A 14,275-nucleotide genomic window follows, 5' to 3' on the forward strand; every position below is an offset into this window, starting at 1 on the left:
GGCGGGGGAGGCGGGCTCTTAAAGGGACCCAGGCCCGGCTGCTCGCAGGTGCACCTTTCTGTGGGCCCGCTGACCCAGCGGGGAGAGCGTCGGTTTGCTTTCCAGAGGGGAAAAAGGGAGAAGGCGTGCCCCCTCCAACCATCCCATGCTTACTCCCGAGCTAACCTGCTCTGACTGTCTGCCAAGGTGCCCGCGGAGCCCCGCGATTTGATCAGCGCTTTCCAAACATCTCCGTTAGTCCTGGTTGGATTTGGGTTTGCAGGTAACGAACCTGGCTTACAGACACCCAATAAGCACGTTGACCTTATGACTGAGTTGGAATAAAAGGGATGTTTGTCCGATGTCAGAGTCTGTGCGCTTATTGTTGTGCTATAACGGCCTCCCTGTTATGCTGGAGAATTTGCGGAGGGCTCCAGCGCACAGCTGGGCATTGCACCCTTCTTTTCCTCAGGGAACGTTTAGGGGAGGGAAAGGGCCTATGACAGGGCACCACAGAGTTTACCACTAAGTGAAACCTTGGAGGTTGTTTTGTTTTTGAAGATTTTATTTTTTGCTTAATTCTAAACTCTACATTAAATAACTACAATATTTTAGAAAGTCCTTTTGTTTAGCACTGTTTTAATTTAGGATGTTTGTCTGATACTATAGAACAGTGATGGCGAACCTATGACACGCGTGTCAGAGGTGACACGCGAACTCGATTTTTTGGTTGATTTTTCTTTGTTAAATGGCATTTAAGTATATAAAATAAATATCAAAAATATAAATCTTTGTTTTACTATGGTTGCAAATATCAAAAAATGTCTATATGTGACACGGCACCAGAGTTAAGTTAGGGTTTTTCAGAATGCTGACACGCCGAGCTCAAAAGGTTCGCCATCACTGCTATAGAACAACTATACAGCAGTTCCATTGAAATCCCTGTTCCAGCTTACAGGGCTCTGCCCAATTCCTTACTGCAGGTTCTTCAACAGAAAAGTAGAATTATTACACCTCCAGCGACCCATAAGAGATTAGAACTGGATTGCAGTTGTTTTTTTAAATAAATGTGCTTCATTGGTAACGAGGATATTTAGGTTTTGTAACCTAATGGCGCCAAAAGCTAAGTGGACATGTGATTCACCAGGGTGCTTGCTGTTAAAGATGTAAATTCTTGGGCCTCATCCCTAGAGATTCTGATTTCTGGCTCAAGAGAGGGGAACCACTTTTCTAATATAATTCCTTTACTTGCAGATGAGTTATTGATTATGCAGACACATCCAGTGGTTTGAAAATAGGAATTGGTCTTTGGCTTTTCAGTTGAGCTGGTTGTAATTAGACAAACTGAAAGCAGCAGAAGAGTTGGAGGGGTTTTTTCCCGTCCATCCCTTCTTTCTACATTTTTATACTAAAATTTCTGTCGTGGGGATATCTTTTGTACTGACCAAATGTATATTTTTAAGTGAAAGTTTAGTCCTTTTTTCCTAGTGTGAAAGTATTTGAATTTGAATGGTGCCTCTTCGTCCACAGTAGCACTGATTTTGAAGAATTGTATTATGTAGTGATTCCCACACTTTATGGAGCATCAGAGTCATCAGGAGGATTTGTTAAAACACAGGAGGAGCCCTGGCCGGGGTGGCTCAGTTGGTTGGGTCAGTCATCCCATGCACTGAAAGGTTGCGGGTTTCATTCCCAGTCTAGGCACATGCCCAAGTTGTAGGCTCAGCCCCTGGTAGGCAGCATGCAGGCGGCAGCCAATCAAAGTTTCACTCTCACATCATTTCTCTCTCCCTCTTCCTTTCTCTCTCTCTAAAAACCTTTTAAGAACCCGCACAAAAACAGAAGGATGGGCCCCACAAGTAGAGTTTCTGAATCTGAAGATGTAGGGTGGGGTAGGATAATTTGCATTTCTAATGAGTTCCCAAATGATGCTGATACTATTGCTGTTATTGCTGGTTCAGAGATTACAATTAGACCACACTTGGAGAACCTTGGGATAATGTACATTATGAGAAGTATAATTTTGGAATAGGAGGACATAAAGTTATTTTAATAATATTTTTTAAAATATATCTTCATTGATTTCAGAGAGGAAGGGAGAGGGAGAGAGAGATAGAAACATCAATGATGAGAGAGAATCATCAATCCATCAATCTGCTGCCTCCTGCACACCCCCTATGAGGGATCGAGCCCACAACCCAGGCATGTGCCCTTGACCGGAATCGAACCCGTGACTCTTCAGTCCGCAGGCTGACACTCTATCCACTGAGCCAAACCAGCTAGGACTCAATAATATTTTAATATTATAACTATATTTAAAATGTTTGTTAAACCAATTTTGCAGCATTACTGTGCTATTTTTTTTTTTTTAATCTCCTTCCTTGGCTCTGTGCTGTCCAGGCAAATGCCACCCATAATAAGCCTTCTTTTCTCTTAGGCCAATAAACTGCTCAATAATTATGCTACATTATTTCTAATTTACTTTCAAAGCTTTATTTGAAATATAAGCAGGTCAATTGGCTTTCAGTTATGTATTCATAAAGAATAGGTGGCCACTTGTGCCTGGGCAACTAAGCAGCCCAATACCCAGCTCTTCTCTATAAGCGTTAGGACTGCACACCCTTACTCTGTTAAACAGGGGTCCAGTGGCTGTCTCAGTGATGGCTACTTCTCTGGCACCACTAAGATCCAGTGACAAAAGTGTCACCTTTTCCAAGAATCAGTGAGAAAATCTGGTGTCCTAGAAAAGTTGTTTTACGGGCTATGGAACACCACCAGGATCCTCCCCATCCTCCCCACCAAGGTCAGGGAAGACAGAAGGAAGCATTAAACTTTTTGTACATTTACAACCCCACCTTGTGAGTCCATGCTCTCTCTAGGGACCAGCTGGTTTGGAGGAAAAACAAGTAACTTCTAGTTCTACTCCTGAACCTATAAATCAAATTCTTAAGGAGATGGCTATTTAAAATTAGAACATTAATGCTTAAAGGTTTAAGTGATAGGAAATTTGAAATATACTAGTGTAATGATTAAACTTTTAAAAATATTTTATGTATGGTCAAACTAAGATTAGAATGGATAACCAAGTCACTTGCATTGTTTTTTTAATAATTGTTTTCTGCTGGGGTCCAACCCCAGCAGGTCCAGGGGTCTCCAAAGGTGTGGACGGAGTCGGCGAAGAAGGAATGACACAGAGACAGCATTCAGTTGATCAGCAGCCTAGCCAGGATCTCTAGCCAAGTTCTGGTTGGGATCTCCAGCCAAGTTCTGTAGCCATGTTCTCTCGCTAGGTTCTCCAGCCAGGTTCTCCAGCCAGGTTCTCCAGGTTCTCCAGCCAGGTTTGGTCACCAGGTTCTGTCTAGGTTCTCCAGCCAAGTTCTGTAGCCAGGTTCTGTCCAGGATCTTTTGCCATGTTCTCTCACTAGGTTCTGTCTCTAGGTTCTGTGTCCTGTTGTCTTGTTACATCTGTATTTATACCAGTTGATTCCAATCCTATCAATCTCTATTCCAAAGGTTAGGGCGTTTCTTATCTCCATTCCAGGGAGTAAAGATTATGTAGCTTAAGCGTGATTGTTCGTAGTTAAAGTGATTAACTACCCACCTGGCACTTAGTTAAGGGGTTTTATTCCCTCCCTAACTTCAGGGGAAAATCCCTACCTGGGGAAACAACCTTTCTCGGATAGGTGACCTTGGTTAAAACACATAGCGCCAAGAAGGTGAGCAAACATATTAAGAACAGTATGCCATATACGCCAGGTCCCTTGAAACATATGCTGTGCAGATGTTTCTTCCCTGCAGCGACTGTGTCAAGCAGCAAGGATGGACCAGCTCCCAGCAGTTTTCATTGTCTAAAGTTTTTTAAAAAATATATTTCTTTATTGATTTCAGAGAGGAAGGGAGGAGAGAGAGATAGAAACATCAATGATGAGAGAGAATCATTGATTGGCTGCCTCTTGCACGCCCCCCACTGGGGATCAAGCCTGCAACCCAGGCATGTGCCCTTGGCAGGAATCGAACCTGGGACCCTTCAATCCCCAGGCTGACGCTCTATCCACTGAGCCAAGCCGGGCAGGGCTAAAGCTTTACATATCTCTTCTTTTCCCCCCAATTGACCCCCACCCCCACCCCAGTGCATTGTTTTTGTGTGTGTATTTGTGAACTCTCACCAGATCTTTTAAGTCTTTTGTCATTTGCAGGCAGTTGTTATTTTACCCTGATGCTTTTGCAAAAGTGTTTCTGCAAAGATGGTTTCATCTTCAGAGAAATTCATGGAAAGGACTCTGACACTTACTCTAAAATACAGGGTTCTAATAAACTTTCAAATCATACCATTAAACTGGGTGAAGATTTGCAGAATTCTAAAATAAAAAACTGGATTCATAAAACTGCTAACAAAAAGATCAAGATAAATAAGAATTAATAACATGGGACTGAATGAAGTGGTGACAATGATTATAATTTAATGACATCTTTGAAATATTACTTTAAAAAATCTGTTTTCCAGATCCCCACCCACCCACCCAACTCCCCATCCCTGCAAGCTACCTATGACCTACAGCAGTTTGGAAAAGTATACCTTTGTAAACATTTACCTTTCCTTACAGAAAGGTAACTTTCCCATGCTTACTTTAGCTCCTTCCTATCTCACAATGTGAGAGGCCAAGCACTCACTATAATAATTATTGTTTTCTTTTTTTTCCTTAATTTCTGCCTGGAAAGATAACGTGACATTGGGCATCATCTTCAAACCTACTTCACAGGTCAAAAGGTGCAACTGGTTACACACGTAGTTAAGAATCTTCAATGCCTAGTGATGCCAACCCCAGGATAGGTGCCAGATTTAGAAAAACACTTTTTCTTTAAGCAGGTATTGCAATGAATTAGTACCTGATTAAAAACTTATCAAAAACCTTAGAGAAGATTTTCTGGAGTTACCGCCAAAGCAATAGCCAACCAGGACAAATCTTTAAATTCCCTTGTGCCAGTTATATTAGACAATAGGATTGCTCTTGACCACATCCTAAATTAACAAGTTGAGGTTTGCTCTGTTGTTAATACCTCTTATACTTAGACAAAACACTTCTGGTAAAATAGGGATGGGACTAGATAAAATCTGAGCACAGGCCAAATGATTAAATATAGTGCCCACTGACACGTCATGGTTTTCTAATACCTTCAGCTGACTGCCCTCAAGCATTGCCTCCTGGTTCAGATTTATTCTTCAAATTGGACTTAACTTTTTGTTTGTTATTATAGGAATTTTTGCTGTATAAAACCTTGTTTGTTTTACATAGATCAATGTTATAAAGATAATACTCTGATAATTGTTGCTCAACGTTTTGAGATGATCACTAAGGCTTATGAGACTTCATATGAGAAACCCCAAGAAGCTATAGAAGATGTTTGCCTTTAAGGGCTTCCACTATTCTGATGCTCCTATTGCTCAAGTGTTGCCTAATGCTCCTAAAACGCCACTATCGCTCCTTTGTGGAACAGCCATAACAGGAAGGAGCCGTCCCACCACTGGAGGACCAACAAGGCTTTTAATAACTGACCAGTGTTGCTTTCCAATGATTGTTCAGCCATGCTTTAAGGGAAGATCTCAATCAAAAGGGGAAATACAAAATATAATATAAAGGAAGTCAATTTAAAATAGAGTCAGAGTTGCCGTCCAGAGGAACTCCCTTGCATGTCTTATTTCTCAAACCCTTGGAATGTTAAAACTGGGCAAAATGATCTTTGGACTGAGCCTACAGTGGCACTGCATTCCAAACGACTGTTTGTAAAGCTAGGAAAGCAGACATTGTGACTATTGGATTGAAAATGAAAAACATTCTTTAGAATATATCACTTTGTATTCTTCACCTATAAAAATCCCTTCCTCCTATTGACATAATTGTTCCTCTTCCCCTTCTCATAAATACCCCTTGCCTTCACCTCCTAATTGGGACACTGTTGGGGTTCTGCCTGAATCAGGGCTTCCAGAATAGCTGTTTTTTCCAGCTGCTGTGGCTCAGTGGTTGAGCATCAACCTATGAACCAGGAGGTCACAGTTCAATTCCTGGTCAGGGCATATGCCCAGGTTTGTGGGCTCACTCCCCAGTGTGGAGTGTGCAGGAAGCAGCTGATCGATGATTCTCTCTCATCATTGATGTTTCTATATCTCTCTCCGCCTCCCTTCCTCTCTGAAATCAACAACATTATATATATATATATATATGATTTTTAAAAATGATTTTTAATATATTTTTATTGATTTCAGAGAGGAAGGGAGAGATAGAAACATCAATGATGACAGAGAATCATTGATTGGCTGCCTCCTTTACGCCCCCACTGGGGACCGTGTCCACACCCAGGTATGTGCCCTTGACCGGAATTGATCCTGGGACCCTTCAGTCCACAGTCCGATGCTCTATCCACTGAGCCAAACCAGCTAGGAATATATATATATATATATATATATATATATATATATATATATATATATGTTTATTTTTAAAATATATTTTATTGATTTTTTTACAGAGAGGAAGAGAGAGTTAGAAACGTCGATGAGAGAGAAACATCGATCAGCTGCCTCCTGCACAATCCCCACTGGGGATGTGCCTGCAACCAAGGTACATGCCCTTGACCAGAATCCAACCCGGGACCCTTGAGTCCGCAGGCCGACGCTCTATCCACTGAGCCAAACCGGTTAGGGCTATATATATATATATTTTTAAAAAGCCCAGTGATGGAATGGCAGAATGACTGGTCCACCAGTCGCTATGATGCATACTGACCACCAGGGGGCATATGCTCAACACAGGAGCTTCCCGCTGGTGGTCAGTGCACTACCACAGTGGGAGTGCTGCTTGGCTGACCGAGATGAGCGACTGCTCCTGCTGCAAACCCCAGGCCAATGGGCAGGAACCTGGGCTGTGATCTATCATAGTCTCCTCCTCCTTGCTCCCTGCCACCTCCTCTGGATGCCCACAGGCCACACAGCACCAGGCTGGGCTTGCAGAGCTGACCACAGAGGCTGGGAGGCAGGTTCATGGCCACTGTGGGAGTGACGCCTACTCCACTGCCTCTCAGTGCTGTTATCCCTGGACCCGGCCTCAACCGGGTTCCCTGGAAAGGCAAGTGCTCTGGCTCCATGGAAGATGCCAGACTAGGGAGCAGCTGCTTAGAAGGCGGGTCCACAGCCACTTGGCTGACCCAGATGGGCAGTGCTCCCACAGTGGGTGATCCCTGCAGTTCACGCCCCCCACCAGTGCACGAATCCCGTGCACCAGGCCTCTAATATATATATATATATATATATATATATATATATATATATATATATATATACAGACAGACATACATACATACCAAATAGCTATTCTTTTGATTCTCAAATAAATGCTTGTTGCCTCTCACTTTTGCTTTTTTATTTTTAGGATATTGTGCTATACATCATTTTGCTGCAGTTCCAAGAACCTACCTATATTGTTAAGGATTTACTGCAGCCCTTCTCAACCTGTGGGTCGCGACCCCTTTGGGGGTTGAACGACCCTTTCACAGGGGTCGCCTAAAACCATCGGAAAACACATATAATTACATATTGTTTTTGTGATTAATCACTATGCTTTAATTATGTTCAATTTGTAACAATGAAATTGGGGGTCACCACAACATGAGGAACTGTATTAAAGGGTCGCCGCATTAGGAAGGTTGAGAACCACTGATTTACTGTATTTTTCTGCTCACTGTAGGAATATTGCTGATCTTTGTATTTGTGTCATTTTTCATTTGGATTGTGAACAATTAACTATTTGGAAATGCTTATGCTTTAGTGATCAATCTGGTTATAAAATCTATTTTTATGGTTCTAAAGATTATCTTCATTCTCTTTTATAATGTATAAACTGAAAAGAACAAGAGTCTCCCCATGAAAGTAAAGAAACAATACAAAAAGTTTGACTCTTGAACTGATTCTATATTTTAAAAAATTAACTTTCTCTTCTTACTGCCCCTTAATCTATTTTCTCATGGCTCAGTAAAATATATTACTTATTTGCAAGCATAGTCTCTTATCACATGACTAGAGGCCCGATGCACAAAATTCATGCAAGAATAGACCTTTCTTCCCTCAGCTGCCAGCACTGGCTTCCCTCTGGCACCTGGGACCCGGGCTTCCCTCACAGCCCCAGCTTCATCCAGAAGGACGTTCATTCTAATTAGTATATTATGCTTTTATTATTATAGATTATTCCATTGTCTAATTTTAGTAAGAAAGTTCTTAAGTCTCAATTCTAGGCATGTTTTCAATGCCCAATTTCTTTGTCTGAAAATTATATAGAATCCTATGCAAATTCTGTAGAAAGCGAAGACAAGAATAGCGCAGCCCAACGTGGAAATGACTGCGTAGCAACATTAGAGAAGAGGATTACCAGTGAAGCCTGAAGCAAAGCTTCCTCTGAATTCCAGGGCTCTGCACAGTGGGTCTTTCCATTCCTCAGATTCCAGCATAAACCTAATGACATTAACAGATAGTTTTTGCCCAAAACTTTCTGAGGAAACCAACCTGACTCCATGAAGAGATACAAGATTAATCTAACTGTGATGGTGAGAAACATGCAGAGATATAAACTTAATCTAACTGTGATGGACAATTTTTTCCCCTCTGGTGGTAAGTTTATAATGACTCTGGTAGATCTTTATTATAATTATCTTCACATTTTGAATTCTACTATATTAATGCTGTTGTTTCTCAAGTATTTCTGATTGTCCTCTCTTTGGTGCACTGATATAGCTGCCTGATCTCTTCACTTAAATGCACTCATCACTCCCTGACTGGTTTGGCCCAATGGATAGAGCGTCAGCCTGTGGACTGAAAGGTCCCAGGTTCGATTCCAGTCAAGGGCATGTACCTTGGTTGCGGGCACATCCCCAGTAGGAGGTGTGCAAGAGGCAGCTGATCGATGTTTCTCTCTCATCGATGTTTCTGGCTCTCTGTCTCTCTCCCTTCCTCTCTGTAAAAAATAAATAAAATATATATTTAAATGCACTCATCACTTAATAAGGCCTACTCTATACAAAGTATATTTCATCTTGAATGTCAAATGTAGGATCTAAACAGAGTCCTGCTTCTCAAACAACAACAAACCAACAGAATAAATTGGCTTTTCTAAGTTTCACCACCAATATCCTTTTATCAGATTCAAAACTTAGAATTAGGTTCTTACACATCAGTTTTCTCCTTGTTCTTTAATCTCTTTATTTACTCAGTAAGCAACTGATATTTTTAAGTGTTCATTTTTTACCCTAGATTTTCACCTTATTTTAGGTGAACCTTATTTCCTGTGTACCTTGCTATAATGACTTCCTTACTCTTTTTGATTCTAGGCTCTCTCCTCAACTTTGTCAATCCATTTTTTCACACTGCTTCCAGATTAATCTTTCAGTATTAAAAACTATATCATTCAAAATTCTCTTTAAGCTCCCTGGTATTTACCCAAAGGAATTGAAAATGTACCCCTTTGTAATACTTTAAGCAATTAAAAAAAAAAAAAAGAAATAGCAAAAAAAAAAAAATGTATGTCTTACAAACAGATGTTTATAGCAGCTTTATTCAGTGTTGCCTAAACTTGGAAGCAACTAAGATGTTCTTCAGTAAGTGAACAGATATATAAGCTGTGGCACATCCAGACAATGGACTATTATTCAGTGCTAAAAGAAATGAGCTAACAGGCCATGAGAAAACATGGAGAAATCTTAAATGCATTTACTAAAGAAGCAATCTTAAAAGGCTATATTCTGTATGATTCCAACTATCTGACATTCTGGAAAAGGTAAAAGTATGGAGACAATAAAAAGATCAGTGGTTGTCAGGAGTTGGGGTGAGAGTTATTAATAGTCTGAATACAGAGAATTTTTAGAGCAGTGAATATATATCATTATGCATTTGATATATATTCTGAAACCATAGCAGATACAACACCAAGAATGAACCATAATGTGAACTATGGACTTTGAGTGATTATGATGTGCCAATGTAGGTTCAATTTTAACAGATGTACCACTCTAGTGGTGGATGTTGGTAAAGGGGGAGACCACATGTGTGAGAGCAGAAGATATATGGGAAATCTCTGTACCTTCCTTCCAAGTTTGCTGTGCCTCTATAACTGCTCTAATCTTTCTTAAAAAAAATAAACACTAATTGTTAAATAGTAAAACAAAACAAAACAAACAAAACAACAACAACAAAAATATCCTATTCAAAGACATTTAGTGGTTCTTTAATTTCTTAGAGATGAAGGGTAAATTCTTACAACCTAAAGTTTCTGTAGTAATTTCAGGTCCTCCACCATTGGCCTCCTTTTATTTATTACCACTCTTGGCTGTCTCCTTACTGTCACCAGTATATGTCAGGTTCACTCTCTCTCATCTATGTGCTGCTTCATTTATTGAGTACTTTCTAGTTGTCAGGTATATGCAATACATATATTCATTTAACATTCACAATTCCCATATAAAGTAAGCATTCTTCATTTCACTAATGAGAACTAGAAGGGTTAAATAACTTGCCAGAGTCATGTATTTTAGAAAATGGTAGATTCAGGATTCAAGCTCAGATCAGATAGATGGATAGATAGATAGATAGATAGATAGATAGATAGATAGATAGATAGATATAGATAGACAGATTTCGGAGAAGAAGGGAGAGGAGAGAGAGAAATATCAGTGATGAGAGAGAATCACTGATCAGCTGCCTCCTACTCACCCCACACTGGGGATTAAGGGATTAAACCAGCAACCCAGGCATGTGCCCTGACCAAGAATCGAACTGTGACCTCCTAGTTCATAGATGGATGCTCAACCACTGAGCCATGCTGGCCAGCCAAGCTCAGATCTTTTGACTTTAGAGGTGTGTTCTTAAAAGTTTGTTTACCTTCTTCATTCTATGAATAAGACACTCAAGAGTTTTCAGAGATAAGACAAAAACAAAAACACCTCTGTGCCAGAAAATGTTTGCCACAGAATGAGTTCCTTGAAAAATGTATTGAATACATTTAATTTTTTTAAAATTTCAGGTAAGAGCCAAGGGAAAGCTCATATTAAATCAACAACACAAAAAGGTGGAAAAAAATAAAATTAAATGTGGTGGAGGAGGATGTCTTCTGAAGTGGTCTTGGAGTCACCTTCTCCTAGAGGTGAAATTTGAGTCTAGCCTGGGGGAAGGGCAGGGCTGGCAGAACATTCCAGGCATGGGAAAAGGGATGAGTAACCAACAGAGAAGCCAAGGTGGGGTGATTCCAAGGACCTGACTGGCCAGAGAAAAATCTCGGGAGAGGTCAAGTGGGAAATTAGGTTGAAAAATCAGCAAGAAGGGGAGAGCTTAAGATAGCCTTGGGCCCTCAGGAAGAGAGTTTGAACTTTGTTTCACAGTCAGTTCAAACTCACATTATTTTTTGAGAAAGGGAATGTTTAAATCATCACCAAATATTAGAGACTAGACCCACCTGTTTGCAAGATGATCCTTTGAGATCATTGGTCTCCACCTGCATGCTGACTCCCCACCCCACCTCACCCCCCCACCCCCCAACTTGGGAAGCATTTCCTTTGCCATTTGCCTTAAGCAAATCCCAAACACCTGTTAAACCTGTTTAAATCCTAACAGATGCTTTCAACAAGCATAATTGATCTCTTTACTCTCTGAAAGTTCTCCCTTCATTCTATATGGTAATTTAAGTTATTGTGTAAGTTTATTTCTCTCAATAGTTTGTTCCCAAGAAGTAGGGACCATGCTGAAACTGTGTATCTTTTTATTTTTTAATCCAGGTCTAATGAGTAATATTTCTTTAAAATCAGCAAACTAACAATAACACTATAAAGTTCCAAATGCATGATCTGACAACAGACGACCTTTGGTTGCAATTGTTTTGTATATACTGTATGCTGTATATCCCTTGAAGACAGATATCCCATTTTTAACATTTTACAGTCAACCACAGTGCTTAACAAATACTACATTTACTCAATAAATACATTCCTGAAGATCGATTCTCTTTATTTAACAATGTGTGCTGTATTACCCACAGGGCCCAGAATCAAAATTCTCAAGTTAGTTGCATTCAAGAGAGTGAAATAATGCCACGGTAGAAATAATCTGTGTGAAATAATACACAGATCTTTCTCAAAGTCGAGTTAGGATACCAAGAATAAAAATGTTAAAATGAATAGCGAGATCAACACTGGACTTAGAGTCAGAAGATCCCCTGGGGTCCCAGACTTTGGGCCAATCACTTAGGATCAGGTGCGCAGCTTCTTCATACAGTAAGTGAAGTCGTGTATATAAGCTAGCGAGTGCCCAGCATATTGCAGGCAAATATGGCTAGATTCGTTCCTTCGCTTTTCTCAACTAAGTGTGCGCGTGGAAACAACCCCGTTACACTTAGACTGTTCTCCTGGGTCAATGGATCTAGAAAACCAGGGAGGGATGACAGAACGCGAAAGGAAAAGGACACGAGGGACTAAGCGCATTTGACCAGACCCTTTCCTCCATGTCCTCCTTCAATCTCCTGGATCTTGGGTCCCCCTTCGCGCAGCCCTCCTAGGACACCAGTCCTGCGACCTCCCCTCCCCATGAGTGCCTGCTGCCCCCAGCACTTGGCGTCTCCTCTGCCCACTGGGCCCCAGACCCCACCTTTCTCAGGCAATTTAAGCCTCCCTCGCCCATCGAACTTTACCTGCAGAAAGTACAGAAGCCGAGCGCCCCCCTCCCCACGCCGGCCTCCCGCCGCCCCGGGCTCCCCGGCCAGCGCCACCCCCGCGCCCCGCCCCGGGCGGGGAGGTCGGGGAGGGAGGGCCCGCAGGTGAGGCGGTCACCCGGCTCGCACTTCCGCCCAGGTGAGGGAGGGCCGACGCCGCGCCCGCCTGCTCGTCGTCCCGCTCGGCTCCCACCCGCGTCCCCGCCGGACCAGGTAAAGCGGGGGCCCCGGCTGCGTGGGCGCGCGGGGTCCCTGCGCCTCCAGATCGGCGGGGGGCCCTTCCTGGGAGCCGCCCGCCCCTGCTGCCCGCGCGCCCTCTGTCCGCCTCCGGGAGGAGCTGGCACGGGAGACGCGGGGCGCCGCCGGGCTGGCCGGGCCCGCGGAGGGTGCGGGGCGCCGTCCTCCCGCGTCGGCCGGGTGACCCCACCGCGACCCCCGTCCCCCGGGGCCAGGGCTGGCCCAGGCCGCCCGCTGCTGACCCGCCCGCCTCGGCAGGCCCCGGCGGCCCTCAAATCTCGGCCGCTTCTGCTCCGGGCGTGGCCGGGCTCCGATTGTGCACCCAGATCGGTGCCTGCGCTTTGCCCCCAGAGCGGGGCGGAATCTTTCCTCCGCCAGTGACGGCGAAAGGAAACAACAGGTGGTGGCCGGCCTCGGGGGCCCTGGGCAAGGAGGGGTGCCAGCCTCCAGCGAGGGGCGGCTTGGCTCCTGTCTGGGCGCCCGGTGGTCACGTAGCCGGGCTCCCAGGCCGGCGGTCAGGCCTGGGCTCTGCTAGCCTCACGTTACGGATGGGGAGGACCTGGCGGAAAGCGCGCTGGCCTCCAGCCTTTGGGGTGATTGCTGGATTCCTGCTTTAAGGCCGGTTCCGGAAAGCCTGTTCAGATCCTTCCCCGCCCCCTCCAAAGCTCCCCAGTGCCCGGCACACCTAGCGGGTCGAATACTCTCCCCCTGCAGTGTTCACTTGGCACTTTGTCACAGCTCCAGGTGGCTCTTGTCACTTTGGATTGGAATTCGTTGTTGACTCGTTTGTCCTCGCGATCGAGAGGGCGCGCCTTTCAGGCCTTCTTTCTCTTGGGGGCTTCTCAGCTGCTTTTGGAGTCTGGCTTTGGATAGGTGCACAACAAACAAGTGTTTGGTAGATGAATGAAGAAGCCTGCTGGAGAGCTAGCAGAGAAAGAAACCAGTTAACACCCAGGATGGTAACAGCACCTTCTAGGCCTTCTAAGCTCCTATTGGCTGCCAGTTCATTTGCACACATCTTTTTTATTTTTAAAAAATATATTTTATTGATGTTTTACAGAAAGGAAGGGAGAGGGATAGAGAGTTAGAAACATCAATGAGAGAGAAACATCGATCAGCTGCCTCCTGCACACCCCGTACTGGGGATGTGCCCGCAACCAAGGTACATGCCCTTGACTGGAATCGAACCTGGGACCCTTCAGTCCGCAGGCCTACGTTCTATCCACTGGGCCAAACCGGTCAAGGAATGCACACATCTTTTTTAAGGGAAAGCTAGGGAGGAGTTGGAGTAAAAACTCAAATGGGTTCATTTGCCGCGTCAG

The 14,275-nt window shown here is 43.5% G+C and overlaps 1 protein-coding gene across 12 annotated transcripts in view; it reads left to right on the forward strand.

The window, feature by feature from the left end:
• The first annotated feature begins 12,787 nt into the window (after positions 1-12,787).
• Positions 12,788-14,275, forward strand: part of PATJ (PATJ crumbs cell polarity complex component) — a 309,148-nt gene continuing 307,660 nt past the window's right edge. For 10 of the 12 annotated variants that reach the window (XR_004974443.1, XM_036352882.1, XM_036352888.1 and 7 more), the window contains exon 1: positions 12,789-12,929. The gene's annotated coding sequence lies outside the window, so the exon portion shown is untranslated. Of the gene's footprint in view, positions 12,930-13,008; positions 13,913-14,275 lie in introns of those variants that run through there. The other 2 variants (XM_036352893.1, XM_036352883.1) reach the window with 2 other exon arrangements.

The sequence above is a fragment of the Myotis myotis genome, unplaced genomic scaffold (assembly GCF_014108235.1).
Source record: "Myotis myotis isolate mMyoMyo1 unplaced genomic scaffold, mMyoMyo1.p scaffold_m19_p_2, whole genome shotgun sequence".
Classification (NCBI taxonomy): domain Eukaryota; kingdom Metazoa; phylum Chordata; class Mammalia; order Chiroptera; family Vespertilionidae; genus Myotis; species Myotis myotis.